At 41.2% G+C, this 15,269-nt stretch overlaps 1 protein-coding gene across 4 annotated transcripts in view; it reads right to left on the reverse strand.

The window, feature by feature from the left end:
- SHISA6 (shisa family member 6) overlaps positions 1-15,269 on the reverse strand; it is a 286,915-nt gene that overhangs the window by 12,117 nt on the left and 259,529 nt on the right. The gene's annotated exons all lie outside the window — the stretch shown is intronic.

Here is a 15,269-nt window from a genome sequence, read left to right on the forward strand (position 1 = left end):
GGAATACTTCTAAAAAGCCCGGGCCTTTTGATGACCTGGAGAAGTAAAGGGCAGGGGGCAGTGTGTTAGCCTCAAAGAAGCTTCCCTCGCTGTTTCTCTCTCTCCTTCTGCATCAGGGCTTCCTTTGTCACCATGGTGACCCACCCACATCTGTGCATCTGGCTGACTAGCTACAGAGGCTTTGTTGGGCAAGGGTGGGTAGAGGAGGAGAAGGATGGAGACTAGGGGGCATTTGGCAAGTATGTGCACATAGGGTGGGGAACCGAGTAGGGGAAGTAGATCCTTTTTAGGGGGTGGGGGGTGTTAGGGTATGGTTAGCTAGGAAGAAGATGCCTTAACTTAGGGGGCTTTGATTTGTTCCCCATCTTTATATACAAGTGTCTGCATCCTGAGATGCAGCAAGCTGATGTGAACTGTCCACTGCTTGGGATCAGGAGTCCTGGGTCCTAGGCTTTGTCCTGCCTATAAATGACACAGCCCAATATTCAAAAGCACTTATTTTAATTAATAAGTCCAAAAGTATGCAAAAGTCCACATAGATAGAACAAGCCACAACATTAATAGAGTCTTAGTTGCCAGAGCCCAGAGTTCAAGGCATTCCAAGGGCTTCTAAAACTGAACGGAGATTTGGCTTAACACTAAAGCTCACTTCAACATTGTATTATTGCTTCAATTCAACATTGCATTTTTGTTTTTCATGAGAGCATGCATCTAATTTCAACTAAAGCAGAGGGAAGAGGAGGTATGACATCTTTGCTTTAGTTTATCTACACCATGGATTACAGCTCTGCCATTCTCTGCTAGAAGATCTGCTTCCAGTTTCTTACGTCTTGTTATTGAAACCATCTTTCCCACCTTTGGCATAGTACCTTCTGGATACTCATTTTTCTACCTCCTTCACTAGATCCCTTTTCCTCTTCTATTCTCTAAATATCAGTGCTCCGTAAGGCTCAGATGTCTTCTTGAGGAGTTGGGCTCTACCTTCTTGCTCAAATTGATTCTTAGACCTACACTTCTAGCTTGAGGTCCAACTAGTCTGTAGGGGTAGATTTTAAACTGATTATGGACATCCTTTTGAAATCCCTGCCCTTAGCCCAACCCATTACATCCCAAAGTGAGCGCGTCATTTTATTCTCTAATGCTCCAGCTTCTGTCCATGGTACTAAGGTTCCATGGACTTGGAATGTGAAACTTCAGTCATCATTCACTATTTCCCTCCCTTCATCCTCCGTATCCAGTGAGTCCCCAAATCCTGTTCCTATATCCATCTCTTAAATCAAGGCCCACAATATATCATTTTGTTCAGATTTCTCTTAGCTTTGGTCTCTGGCCACTTCTAAGATAAATCATCCTGTGTACTCCTACCACACAAAATTTCTCATACCAATGGAATCGTTACATCATTCTTTTGGTTCAGACCAGAATTTTAAATTGAATGGTTTATCCCCATGGACACTATCCAGTGTGGTGTGGATTTGGGCAGTAAGTCAGAATTTCTCACACGAAGACATTCTCCCTTCACAAGATGGAATATTAAGTTATTTCCAGAGAAAAACCATTTGCCAAAGGTTGAATCAGTTCTACATTGGACCTGGATTTAAGCAAGAAGAGAATCCAAGAAGGGAGATAAAGGACAGATTTTTTTCTGCTTTTCTTCCAGAAGCAAGGAGAAAACCAGTTTCACTGTTTTTTTTTTTCTTGTTATTTTTTGGTTTGTTTTTAAGCAATATAGCAGCATCAAAGACATAGTTGCAAGAAATGAGAGAACCCAGGCTGAATGGTGGACAGTGGCAGTGAGAGAGAAACACGTTTAATCTTCCATCTCGGAGTCTAGGTGTCACCAGGAGAGGGGGATAATTCATGTTTGGTTAATAATTCCTGGTAACTAGTAGTCTCCAGGCTCTGTGCTAAACACTTTCACATACATTTTTTAAAACTAATCTTCACAATGATTTTCACTTGAGTATGTATTATTGGCCTACTGATTTCCAGACACTGTTAAAAAACTCCTTAAGTATCTTCTTTGAAGTAGTTCTTAAAATTCTTTTCTAAACAGGTGAGTTTACAGACAGGATAAATGTCTTGAATTTAGATATTTTGTAGACAAGTGGAGTGCTTTTCCTTTGTTTGAATCTCACTTCAAATGTTTTACTAACATTTGATTTTTTCCTACATTGGCATTAAGGAAAATAAGGCATAAAGATGAAAATTAAAACTGTCCTAAAATAACCCCTGTGACATTCTATTTCCCTCCCCCTGTAAATTACTGTGTGTATGTAAACATACACACACACGCATAAACAATAGTGCAGTGAATAACCATTTGCATTTTTCATTTTGCGTGAGTGATTATCAGATTACAGCTCTTAAAATGGAGAAATCAAATATGGTGATTTGATCCTCACACTTGTGCAGAATAACACATGTGAGGTTATTCATTGCAGCATTTTTATAGTAGCAAAAGAAAAGAAACAACCTAAATGTTCATACATACATGTACATATACACACAGAGATAAATTTGGATAGTTTCCATATGGACATATGTAGGCATGCTATATGTAGGCATGGTATACTACTTTTAATCTGTTTCCTTTATGCTTAATTGACAGCATATCCCGAATAGATTTTCATGTTTTGAAATATTCTTTGAAATATTTTGTATGGTTTCACAATAGTCTTTTCTATAGAATACTCTTATTGTATATTTGTATATATAATTTAAGTATAATATGTTTATTTAATATATATACATTCAAGCATTCCCCTATTATTGTGTATTGTTTAAAAGTTCAGTAATGTTATCCCAAAAAACCTTCAACACAAATCTTTGGCCAAGTCTCACTTCCCTAGGCTAATAACTAAAGGTAGTGTTTCTAGGTCAAAACACTGCCAACTGCCTAGTGATGTGATGATGTGGATTGATAGATTTCCTCATACTGAACCATTCATTTATTCCTGGGAAATACCTTATTTGATTTTGGTGTCTTAATCTTTCATTACAACACTGGATTCTATTTTCATATATTTTATTTAATTCATGTATATTCATAAAAGAAAATTTGTATTTTTTTGTCACATCCCAGGTTTTTGTATCAAGATAATGATTGTAAAGTCAATGAATAACATTTCATCTTTCTTTATGCCTTGAAACTAGTAATATAGCATATGATATATCTGTTCTTCGGAAGTTTGAAAGAACACAACGATAAAAATGCCTTGTGTCTTTTGGGGAGTCCTTCTGTTAGCGCTATGGTAGGTGGTTGGCTTGTGTTATTTCATTGACTGCACGACAACTTTGGGAGGCAGATATTGTTATCATCACCAAATTAGATTAAGGTAACTGAGGTTTGGAGAATAATTTGAATAATTTGCCCAACAGGTGAAGCTGGGATGCAAACCCAGGCAGCCTGGCTGTAGATCTTACATCCTTAATCATTATGCATACTGCCTCTCATACCTGGCAACATTTTCCTTGCATATTAATTCATTCAAGTTTTCTAATTCTAAATTCTATTTGTAATTTCTATTTTTCTTAAAAAAATCCATTGGGCATCTTCAACTTTATTAGCTTAAAACTATAATATTCCTTCAAAAGAAAAAATCCATATATGAAATTATATCCTTTTCTCATTCTTCATTTTCTGTATTAATGTTTTCTGGATTAGCAGTTTATTCATACTCTTATTCTTTTTCATAGAGCTACCTCATATATATCCCTTCATTTTTTATCTTCAAATGATTATTTTGTGCTTTTGGATTTGTTAATTCCTGCCTCCTAATTTTCTTTGGTTTGGTTTGTTATTGTTTTCTAATTTCTGGGTTTGAATCTTTAGTCCACTTATTTTCACTCTTTTCTGTTAACAATATAAGGTCTTTAGCTCTGAATTTGTCTCTGGCACTATCCCATGAGCCTCGTTATGCAATGTTCTTAGCGTTGTTGTGTCCTAAATAATCTCTAATTGAAGCCTTGCTATTCTCCCTGACCCAGGAGTTCTTTAGTAGAGTGTTGTTAAACTTCAAAGAGTTTGGGTTTGTTGGTTTGAACTTGTGCCGTTAGTTTTCTGTTTTATTATATTGTGGTCAGAGAACAGGGTCTGTACAATTTCTGCTTTTTGGAATTTATTGAAATTTCCTTTGTGGTCTTGTATATGGTCAACTTTGGTAAATGTTTCATGAGTACTTAGAGAAAAGGTATATTTTCTTTTTGTAGAGTACAAAATTGATATATATCTATCATATATTGACATAAATCAGACACATGAAATACCTTATTCAGTTCCTCTGTATCCTAATTCATTCTTTGCCTACTTACTCTGTCAAAGACTGAGGGAGGTGTATTAAGGTCTCCCACTTCTGTTGTGTTCCTGTCATTTTCTCTTTGTATTTGTTACAGAATTGGTTTTATGTATTTCACAGCTACATTATTCAGCACAAAAAGGCTCATGATGCCTATGTCTTCTTTGTGGCTTGTATGCTTTGTCAACATTAAATAACCCTTTCTGTCCTATTTAATGCCTTTTTTTTAGCCTTTAAGCCTTCTTGATCTGATATTTGTATTGCCCACCCAGCTTTCTCTTTGTTTACATTTGCCTGATAAACTTTGCCTATCCTTTTATATCTAACCTTTCTGTGTCATGTTGTTTTACTCTGGTCTCTTGACAAGAGCATACATTAAAAAAAAAAATCACCTTCTGTGCTTTGGCACTTTCTAGGTTGTCTTGCTCGCTGAAATCTTGATAGCTAATTCTCCTGCTCAGAAAACTGTCCTCCCTTCTATTGGGGTATCCTCTCCTCCTTGCTCTAGTTGTACGATATGACCCTGCTCCTCTGCACACAGCCCAAACTCCAGGTCATGGCTGATTTGACCAGGTGCGAATACCTGACTCAACCTGGGCCTATGAGAGCTCCTTCTCCAGAAATTAAGAATCATTATAAGAGAGGTGATTCTGGATCCATGACATGTAAACTAGATAGCTGTGGGCAGTCTTGTAGATTCAGAAGAGAGAAAGTCAGAGACTGTGGCAACTTGTATTTTCCAAAAATGGCCACAGTTATACTTCTAGTCCCACATGCTGTCCCAGAACCTTCTCATTTCCTCAATAGATAGAGTATATTCTCCTCCTTGAAACTGGAGGGCCTTTGTGACTGCCTCGGTGCCCATAACGAAGTGCATGACTTCCACCGAGATTGCAAAAGGTGATCTAGCTTTCATCCGCTTCTCTCTTGTGGCACACTCAACCTTGGATCCCAGCCACCATGCTGTAAGGGAGTCCAGGCCACGAGCAAAGGCTACCTGTAACGGCGGTCAGCTCCAGCTAAGGTATCCATCAACAGCCGAATCGACTGCCAGACACATGAGTGAGCAAAACTTCAGATGATTCCCGCCCTCAGCCTTCTAGCTGCCCTAGCCAATACAAGTAGAACAGAGATGAGCTATCCCCACCGAGTCCTTCCAAAATTATAGGTTGATAAGCAAAATAAATGTTGTCTTTATTGTATCATTTTCTAAAATTAAAATATTTCTTTTGAGGGGCCAGCCTGATGGCGTAGTGGTTAAGAATGTGTGCTCCGCTTCAGCGGCCCAGGGTTTGCCGGTTCGGATCCCAGGCCTGGACCTTCACACCGCTTATCAAGCCATGCTGTGGCAAGGGTCCCACATATAAATTAGGGGAAGATGGGCACAGATGTTACCTCAAGGCCAGTCTTCCTCAGCAAAAAGAGGAGGATTGGCAGCAGATGTTAGCTCAGGGCTAATCTTCCTCAAAAAAAAAAAAATATTTTGAGATCATTGTAGTTTCAAATGCAACTATAAGAAATAATACAGAGGTCCTCTGTACTCTTTAGCCAGTTTCCCCAGTGGTTCTATATCAAAACCACAGTATCGACATCAATACAGTCAGGTACAGAACATTTCTATCACTAGGAGGATCCCTCATGTCGCCCTTTGTAGCCACACCTACCCTTTCATTAACCTCTGGCAACTGTCAACCTGTATGTTATTCTATAATTGTCATTTCAAGGAGGTCATATAAATGGAATCATACAGTATGGAACCTTTGGGATTGGATTTTTTAATCAAGCATAATTCTCTGGAGTTGTTGCATATTTGTAACAATAGTTAATTGGTTGTATCGATAGTTGATTCCTTTTTATTGCTGAATAGTAAATATTCCATGGCATGAATGTATCACAGTTTGTTTAACTATTCATCTTTTGAAGGACATTTGGATTGTTTTCAGTTTTGCTATATTATAAATAGAGTTGCTATAAACACTCATGCGCAGGTTCTTGTGTCAACATAAGTCATCTTATTTATCTGAGATAAATGCCTAGGAGCGCAATTGCTGCATTGTATGGTAGCTGCCTGTTTACTTTTTAAAGAAATGCCAAACTGTTTTCCAGATTGGCCGTACCATTTTACATTCCCCCCAGCAATGAATGAGTGATCCAGTTTTTCCACATCCTTGCCAGCATCTGATGTTGTCACTATTTTTCATTTTCACCATGGTAACTATGTAGTGATACCTCACTTTGGCCTTAATTTGCATTTCCCTAATGGCTAATGATGTTGAACATATTTTTTTTTTTTTTGAGGAAGATTAGCCCTGAGCTAACTATTGCCAATCCTCCTCTTTTTGTTGAGGAAGACTGGCCCTGAGCTAACATCCATGCCCATCTTCCTCTATATGTGGGACGCCTACCACAGCATGGCTTTTGCCGAGCAGTGCCGTGTCTGCACCGGGGATCCAAACCAGTGAACGCCAGGCCAGCGAGAAGTGGAACATGGGAACTTAACCGCTGTGCCACCAGGCCAGCCCCTGAACGTCTTTTCATGTGCTTATTTTTCATCTGTATATCTTCTCCAGAGAAATGTTTCTTGATTATTTTTGCCCATTTTCTAATCAGATTGTTTGCATTTTTCATGTTAAATTTTTGAGTGTTTTTCTATATCTTAGATTCTAGTCCTTTGTCAGATATATGCTTTGCAAATATCTTCTCCATCTATAGCTTGTCTTGTCATCCTTTTAACATGGTCTTTTGCAGAACGTAAGTTTCAGTTTTGATGAAGTTCAATTTATCAATCTTTTCTTTTACAGATTATGCTTTTGATGTCAAGTCTAAGAACTCTTTTCCTAGCCCTACGTCCTGAAGATTTTTTTCTGTTATTTTTCTAAATGATTTTTAGTTTTATGTGTTACATTTAAGTCTAGGATCTATTTTGAGTTAATTTTCATATAAGATGAGACTTAGGTTGAGGTTCTTTTGTTTATTTATTTATGGATGTCCAATTACTCCAGCATCATTTCTTAAAAAGTCTCTCTTTCCTTCATTAAATTGCTTTTGCACCTTTGCCAAAAAATCAGTTGGAAATATTTGTGTGAGACTATTTCTGGGTTTTCTATTCTGTTCCATTGATCTACATGTCTGTTCCTCTGCTAATACCACACAGATTACTGTAGGAATCTGTGTGGTAGCTATGGGATATTTGATTTCTGTAGCTCTAGGATATTTCTTGGAATTGAGTAGACTGATCTCTTCCACTTTATTTTTCCTTTTAAAATTATTTTAGCTATTCTAGTCCCTTTGCCTTTCTATATATATTTTAGAATAAGATAGTCTGTATCTACAAACAATCTTGCAAGGATGTTGATAGGAATTGTGTTAAACTTGTGTATTATTTTGGAAGAATTGACATCTTTAATCTGTTAAGTCTTTCAATCCATGAGCATGGTATGTCTCTTTATTTAAAGTGTACCATTTTAATTCCTCTGACATTTTTGCTACATTTTTTAGATTATTTTCTTAGTGGTTGCTCTAGTGATTATAATATGCATCTTAACTTATTTTAATCTTCGGAGCTAACATAATTCCAGTAGCATGTGGAAACTTTGTCCCCATATTGCTCCAATGAGTGTTCCTCCTTTGTACTATCTTTGTTGTATATGTTCTATCAATCTATCTACCTACCTACATATGTTATACCCAACAATACTGTATTAAAATTGTTACTTTATAAAGTGTTATTTTTTTTAAAGTGAAGAAAAGACAAGAGAAAAATATGTGTATAGAGTCTCTTACATTAACCATATATTTATCATTTCTAGTGTTTTTCATTTCTTCCTGGGAACTTGATTTATTGTCTAGTGTCCATTTCCTTTCAGTCTGTGAAGATTCTTTAGTATTTCTTGTAAATCAAGTTTGCTAGCAAAGAATTTTCTCCCTCTTTGTTTATTTGAGAATGTCTTTATTTCACCTTCATTTTTTGAAGGTTAATTCTGCTGAGTATAGAATTCTTGGTTGACAGTTTTTCTTTTAGCACTTTGAGCCTCTGGCCTCCACTGCTGTAGATAAGAAGTCAACCATTAACCATACAGATGCTCCTCTCTATGTGGCGAGAGGTCAAGGATGTCACTCAACACTCCTAATCCGTTGAGTCTCTTTGACCCAACAGTAGCACAGTTGCCAGTCCTCCCAGCCTGCCCTGGCCTGGCAGAACCTTGTCCTGACTGATTTTGGGGGAGGATGGGAGCAGTCCTTGGCATGAATGTCATAAACTCTCACTGTTCCTACTTGAAGTTGAGCAGTTTTTTAGAAGTTTATGCCAGGAAGCATAAACACTTCCAAGATTGTATACTTTGATCAGTTTCTAGAACACTGACATGGCTGTTTTAATCATTTCTGTCCAGCTTTGTAGTTGCTTTGTGGAGAGAGGATTTGCTAACCTTCTCACTGGGCCATGGCCAGCTTCACCTAGGTGTTTGGGGTACCATCCCCGATCACACTGCAGCTCCCTGTTTCTCTGCCAGGCTAGTGGAGGAGAACTGGAGACCTCAGTGCTTAGTCAAGAAGATGTTTGGAGGGAGGTGGGGAAGAAGGAGGAGCTCTGGCTGGGTCCTTAGTCCCTGGATAGCTTAAAGGTATTTTCAAAGCTTTTGGTATCAGTAAAATCGCAAATATTCTTTGTATCCTGGGACAATGAGATCTGTGTCCAGATTTCAGACCCGTTCACACATTTTGATAGTTAGAATATTGGCTGAGAAGAGTCATTTGGTATTGAAGACACTTCCTAGGAGGGTATAATAGGCTCTGAAGTCTTTTTACTCTGAGATGAAGGAAGTTACTTGCTGCCAAAAACTGACGTACTTTCAGAAATAGATTCCACGTAGGGCTCTTTGCCAGCCTCACCATAAATGCAGACTCAGTGGCTCTCTCTACTTCTTCCGGTTGGCGTGGCAAGGAGTGTAGGAGGCAACAGAGACTCCATGTGAAGACCACCTTGGCCCACATCAAAGCAGGCACTTAAGGGTGCCTCTAGGACGGTGTTTCCAACACTGGCTTCAGGGAGTCTTGTGGGTTCCTTTGAAGTGCCTTAAGGGCCGCTGTTTAAGAGACTGAGTCTAGTGGGTGTTGTTTTAGCACTGTCCCCCTCACCTTTACCTCACACCGAGCAGCTTGATTTCCATCTGTCTTCTGTATTCAGCTTATTCCTAAGATCTTATTTAAAGAAACAGTTCCATTGGGGCTGGCCCCGTGGCCGAGTGGTTAAGTTCGTGCGCTCCGCTGCAGGCGGCCCAGTGTTTCGACGGTTCGAATCCTGGGCGCGGACATGGCACTGCTCGTCAGACCACGCTGAGGCAGCGTCCCACATGCCACAACTAGAGGAACCCACAACGAAGAATACACGACTATGTACCGGGGGGCTTTGGGGAGAAAAAGGAAAAAATAAAAAATCTTTAAAAAAAAAAAAAAAAGAAACAGTTCCATTGCTAATATGTTTAAAATCCACTGATCAAATTCATCTACTTCATTTTACAGGTGAGAAAAGATGCCCAGAGAAGTGAAGTGACTTGCCCAAGATCACAAAGTTGGTGGCAGAGAAAGGACCAGGTCTTTTTTCCCAGAGTTGTATTTTTTTCGTGATGTGTGATTGTCTGCAAGCTTGTGTGCTAGTTACAAAGTCTCTCTTGTGCTCTCCAGCAGAGGTTCCAAGCAGCTGTGTGTTTTTGGGTGGCTCTGCCCCTCTTGGCTAGGTGCATTTGGCCGAAGTGTTTATCGAGGTTCCCTGAAATACTTTGAACTCTGGGGTTGCGGGGAGAATGGAGGGTAGTTCTGGGTCAAATAAGCTTTGGATTTTGCACACTAAATCCTTCCCCTTGGATATTCACCATGCATGTTAAAGGCTAAGAAGTCTAGCCATAAATGACCCATTTTATTAGTTATTTGACCATGGGGATTCTTTTTTCACCTAACACAGTGAGGGTGCAGACAGGAAACAGATACCCATCCAATGGGGTATTTTAGAAGGACTTAATAAAATGAGTATTTTCAAAGGTTTGGGGAACCCATAAGGGATAGTACAGTGCCCAAGGACTAGTAAGAGTGGGCACCTTTATACAAATGGAGCCTCAATGGTGAAGGAAGGCAGTTGCTTCTGGAACCCAAAGGGAGAGAGTTGTGTAGACAGGGCCCCCTGATCTTTGATTGAGGGACAAGCCAGTCCCCCGTGAATGGACCAGGAGGTAGCCTGGGAAGTAAGTATCCCAACTTCACTCTCCTCCATCCCTCTGATCTCTTCCCAGGATTCCCCATTTGCCAAACCCAACTAACATCCAAAGAACAAGGTAGCCCCATGAAGCAATCCATGGAGGCCAGCACTCAGGAGACTGAACAGGGTGGGCGGTGGATACAGAGGGTCAAATGGACAAACCGTCCAGCACAGACTTAACCCACTGTGACAAAGGTTACTCTAGTGCATCGTGAAGATGGTCTGTGGGGTGTGGGCAGATGGTGTTCTAGGTAATGGATGGGAGGTTTGGGGTGTGTGGGCAGCTAGGTGTTGATGAGGAAGGGAAAAAAGCAGAATTTGTGATGTACAAAGAATAGGAAGACTAACAATTGCACGATTTTGCCCCAGAGTTCCTCTCTACCGTGATGTGTATACAGTCTGTTACACTTGGCGTCCTGTCTCTCCCTGGACTTATCAAGGGATCACATCTCCACTCCTCAATTACCAGTCTCCCCATCCCCCTCCCCTTTCAGGGAGTCCTGGGCTTGGCACAGTGCCCAGTGAGGGCCATCAGCCTTCCTGATGGATTGAGCTGGATAACATAACAATTAATTAGTGCTCAGGACTCATCGATCGATATGCTGACAAGACTACAAAGTGACAAAACAATCTCCATCTGAGCTCCAAGGGTGCTTGAAGGAAGCAGAGAAGCCAGGTGGGGCCCTCTGCCCACTGAGAGAGTGTGGACCACCTGCGGTTAATAGGTCTCTTAGAATCAGAACGTCCCCCCTCACCTCTGCAGCCGCCAAGCTGGTGGAACTGACTGAGTTGCCTCACATTGGTATCTGGCTTAACTGCTAAGGGAAGTGGCTAGTTTTCTCTGTGGAGCAAATAAGCTGTGTGCATGCTGTGTGCATGCATTTATGTGTCTGTGTGTTTGCTTATGTGTGTGTTTGGGGTGGGGAGGGGGTGAAAGAGTGATTTGGGATTGGACGTGTCTAGTGACAGATGTAGCAAAAGCAATTTCTGTTTCGTAAGTCACAGGAAGATTGTGGGGTACAAATAATACCCAAAGACATGAACAATGACTTGATCAATGGGATCCTGAAAGTACAAAACAAAGAGGTGATATGCATATTGGTTATAAACTCTCAAGTCTCAGGCCTCATCACCACCGGAATTGCTATGATCACCTGCTTTCCTCTCTGCCCTTTTGGGTCCACCCTACACAATTCTGCTAGATTAGTCTCTCTCAAATGCTAATTTCATCCTGGCCTTTAGCCGCAAGTATTCCAAACTGCCAATAGATTAACAGATGCCTAAGGCCAAAGAGTTTTGAATTCTAATATACCCAAGAATCACCTGAGGAACTCATTAAAAAATTCTGGGCCCTTCCCCCAGCCCGTGAATTATGATTTAGGTGATTTGAGAAGGCCACAAGAGCTAGCATTTTTAAAAGCATCCTAGTTGATACTTTTGCAGCTAGAATCTGGACCACACTTTGAGAAATGCTACAGTTGTTACCGCATTTTCAAAGCTGCCCATGGTCCAGGTCCATCTCATCTCACCCAACACACCAATGACTCATGAACTGGTTTCCCCTCTCCTATTCCCAACCCCTGCCACCACCTCGGTGCTTTGGTCAGGAACATCTTCCACCTGGATTACTCTTCTCCTCACTTCCCCCAGACCCTTTCAATCCTTGAAGATAAAACTCCAGATTCATCTCCATAAAGCCATTCTCAGGTCCTCCAGTACACGGTGATGTTCCTTGCCCTCCTGATAACTGCAGCATTTATTAGCACCACCATTGGTTTTGGTGCTTAATCATATATTATTTTGCTTTTTTACTTCTCTGTCTCATTCATTCACTCTTTCAAAGATGCTTAAATACTTCTGCGTGTAAGGCACTTCTCCCCAACTCTTAATACAGCGAACATTCCTGGAGGTGGAGATCGATCACACTTCTTTTGTGTTTACCTTAACACAATACTCGCTGGGCTGGGTTCCTTGGTGGCACTTGTACAATTTCTTGAATTATGAATGAATGAGTAAATGAATCAACTCTTGGGCAAGAGGCCATGGTGATGATACTTGATTGCCCATCCTACTTTCTCTCTTCTTGTTCTCCCCACTCTTCTTCAGGCTCAGAGTGGCAGATTTTCTGGGCCTGCAGCCAGGTTTGTGGGTTGTAATATTTTGTATGTGTCTGAGTACAAGTGTGTGTGGAGGAGTAAGGCACCCCTCCTTCCTCACCTCAAATCCAACCCACACTTTGCAGTCCTTCTTGAGGCTCAGTTGCCATTCTAATGCATCTCAACACAAGCCCATCAATCCTGGTGATGAAAAAGTCAGTGTAGAGAGGCAGGCCTGTGAGTCATGGTGTCAAAGGTGGGACTCCTTCCAAGACAACTGGTTGTTGCCAATGACATCATGAGGCCATCAATCCCTGTGCTTCTGTCCATTCTCCCTCGTTCTTTGTGTCTCAGTCTCCTCTTCCTGCCTCAGAGGCTTTGACTTGGGGTCCCCTGGGTCCCACCCGTGAGAGTCTGGCTTCGTGTGAGCACCTCCCTAGTGGGCCTGCTCTGCTTCTTCACTTCTGGCAAAGATTTTCATTTTCAATTCTGCCTGAAGAAAATGGCATCATGGGGGTTGTCATGCCCACACAAGAAAACAGCGTCTTCTGCCAGATTCACTTAAAAAGACAAAACTTTAGGTTTCCCTGGGAGAGCTGCCTGCTACCTGCTGTGATCCACTTCTTCCTGATGGCTCTGGTTCATCTGAGCCTGGAGGCACTGGAGCTGTGTTTGTTCTGCTAGTGGTTATTGTGATCACTACAAAAGGAGTATTTACCATCCCCTCCGCTCCAGAGGACGAATCATCCTCTTGGCAATAAGGACTCTGAGCTTGTTCCTGAGAGCTATTTAAATCATACCTATAGAAAGTCAACCTTGGGATGCCCTGGAATTACCTGAGAGTAGGATAGGGTATGAGCACAGATGTGTGATGAGGTGTATCTGGGAGAGCGTGAGATGGTCTTGGCCTCTGATGCTAGGCCAAGCTGGCCTGTCAGGTGGGCTCCCTAAGGAGGTTTAAGGTCTACGATATTCCCTCAGAAGTGAGGTTTTTGTGAGATTCTTTGGCAAATTCCATTCTCTTCTCACCCCTACCCATAGATACCCCATCCTACCATTTCCCAAGCTTGATCTAGGCACCCAGTTCATCTACTGGGTAATACAAAGTGGCTCAGTATCGCAAGAGGTGACTCAAGTTGAAATATCTAGAACAGAGGGATGATCGATATTTAGAGGGAATGCAGTCTTTTGGGAAACCCCAAAATATCCCAAATAAGAAGTAGGTCACTAGAGGACCTGCCTCTGTCCTGTAATTACTATAAGCTATCAGTGTATCTGACATACTGTCAGATTTCTCTTTAAGAAGTGAATTTTTGGTGTGATCTGGGTCCATTTTTAACCTTCACGTTTGTTCACATTACCATACCAACTAGAGGAAATTCTAAGCCTGGTGCTTGGTGCAAGAAAACACACACACTGCTATCCCAGCATAAATGGAGTTTTATCATGTTTGGGCAAAGACTACATATGTGTGTGTATATATATATTTTTCCTGTCAGCTACCATTTGTTCTGTCAGACACTGTGCTAAGTAATTTATAAGTATCATGTCATTGAAATCTCACAACAATTCTGTAAGGTCACTCACACTTTATAGATGACATTGAGTTGCTCAAGTTTGCATGGAAAATAAGTGGCTGAACCCGGATTCAAACTCATATCTAAAGACTCCAAACACAGTGCTCTTGAACTCTATACTATACTGCCATTTTGCAAGCATGTAGCACTATAGACTCATCTGCAGCATCAACCACAGAGCTGGACTGAGTTTCTAGAGGGATCTAGGTTCTCCTGATTTGCAAACTGATAATAAATGGCTGATACCTGGAGATAATCTCATACAATTTCTAATCTACAGGAACTGCTCTTACACTACCACACATACCTCCATGAAGGCTGCCCCCGACTCAGCCCAGGGCAACTCAGCTCTTTCTCATCCTTGCATTTCCCAATGGATGGCAATATTCTAGCTTCCCATAGCAGTTCTTCTGTTCCTTCCCCTAAAGCCATCATCCAGTCAGTGCATGCAGCTTAGCAGAAGCCGGCCACACTGCTAGGGATATAGAGGACAAGGAGTTCAGGCAGTGAGTGTTCTTTTGCTGGGGATCATCATGCAGGCAGTGAGTCATGGCCGTCTGGAGAAATGTGAACATGTGGAGCCCTCAGCCCTCCCACGTCTGCTTTCCTGCCCATGGCCTTCATAGTCTCCACACACAGCCCTTGCTGGCCTTCCCAGCGAGTTCCATTTATATGCAGTCATTACTGTCTTGTACTCTGATTCTTTGTCCCTAGCATGTCTCTTCCCCCATGGCCACTTGCTCAGTTCTTATCCATCCTTCAAGACCAGCTGAAACACCACCTCTTCACTGCAGCGTTCTCCAATCCCTTCAGCTGCAGGTGATCTCTCCTTGTTGTGAACTCTCTATGCTCTATAATATTTGGGGGGCACTTACCACTTTCTACGTTGTGTTATAATTACATACGTGCATGCCTTGTCTCTTCTAGCACACTGTAAGTGTTTTGATGAGGGTGGGTGATAGAGGATTCATCTTTGTATCTACTAACTTATCTAACATAGTGCTTCCACTCAATAAGCATCTATTGGATGAATAAATGAGTTCTTTAT

Source organism: Equus asinus, chromosome 13 (genome assembly GCF_041296235.1).
Source record: "Equus asinus isolate D_3611 breed Donkey chromosome 13, EquAss-T2T_v2, whole genome shotgun sequence".
NCBI classification, from domain to species: Eukaryota; Metazoa; Chordata; class Mammalia; order Perissodactyla; family Equidae; genus Equus; species Equus asinus.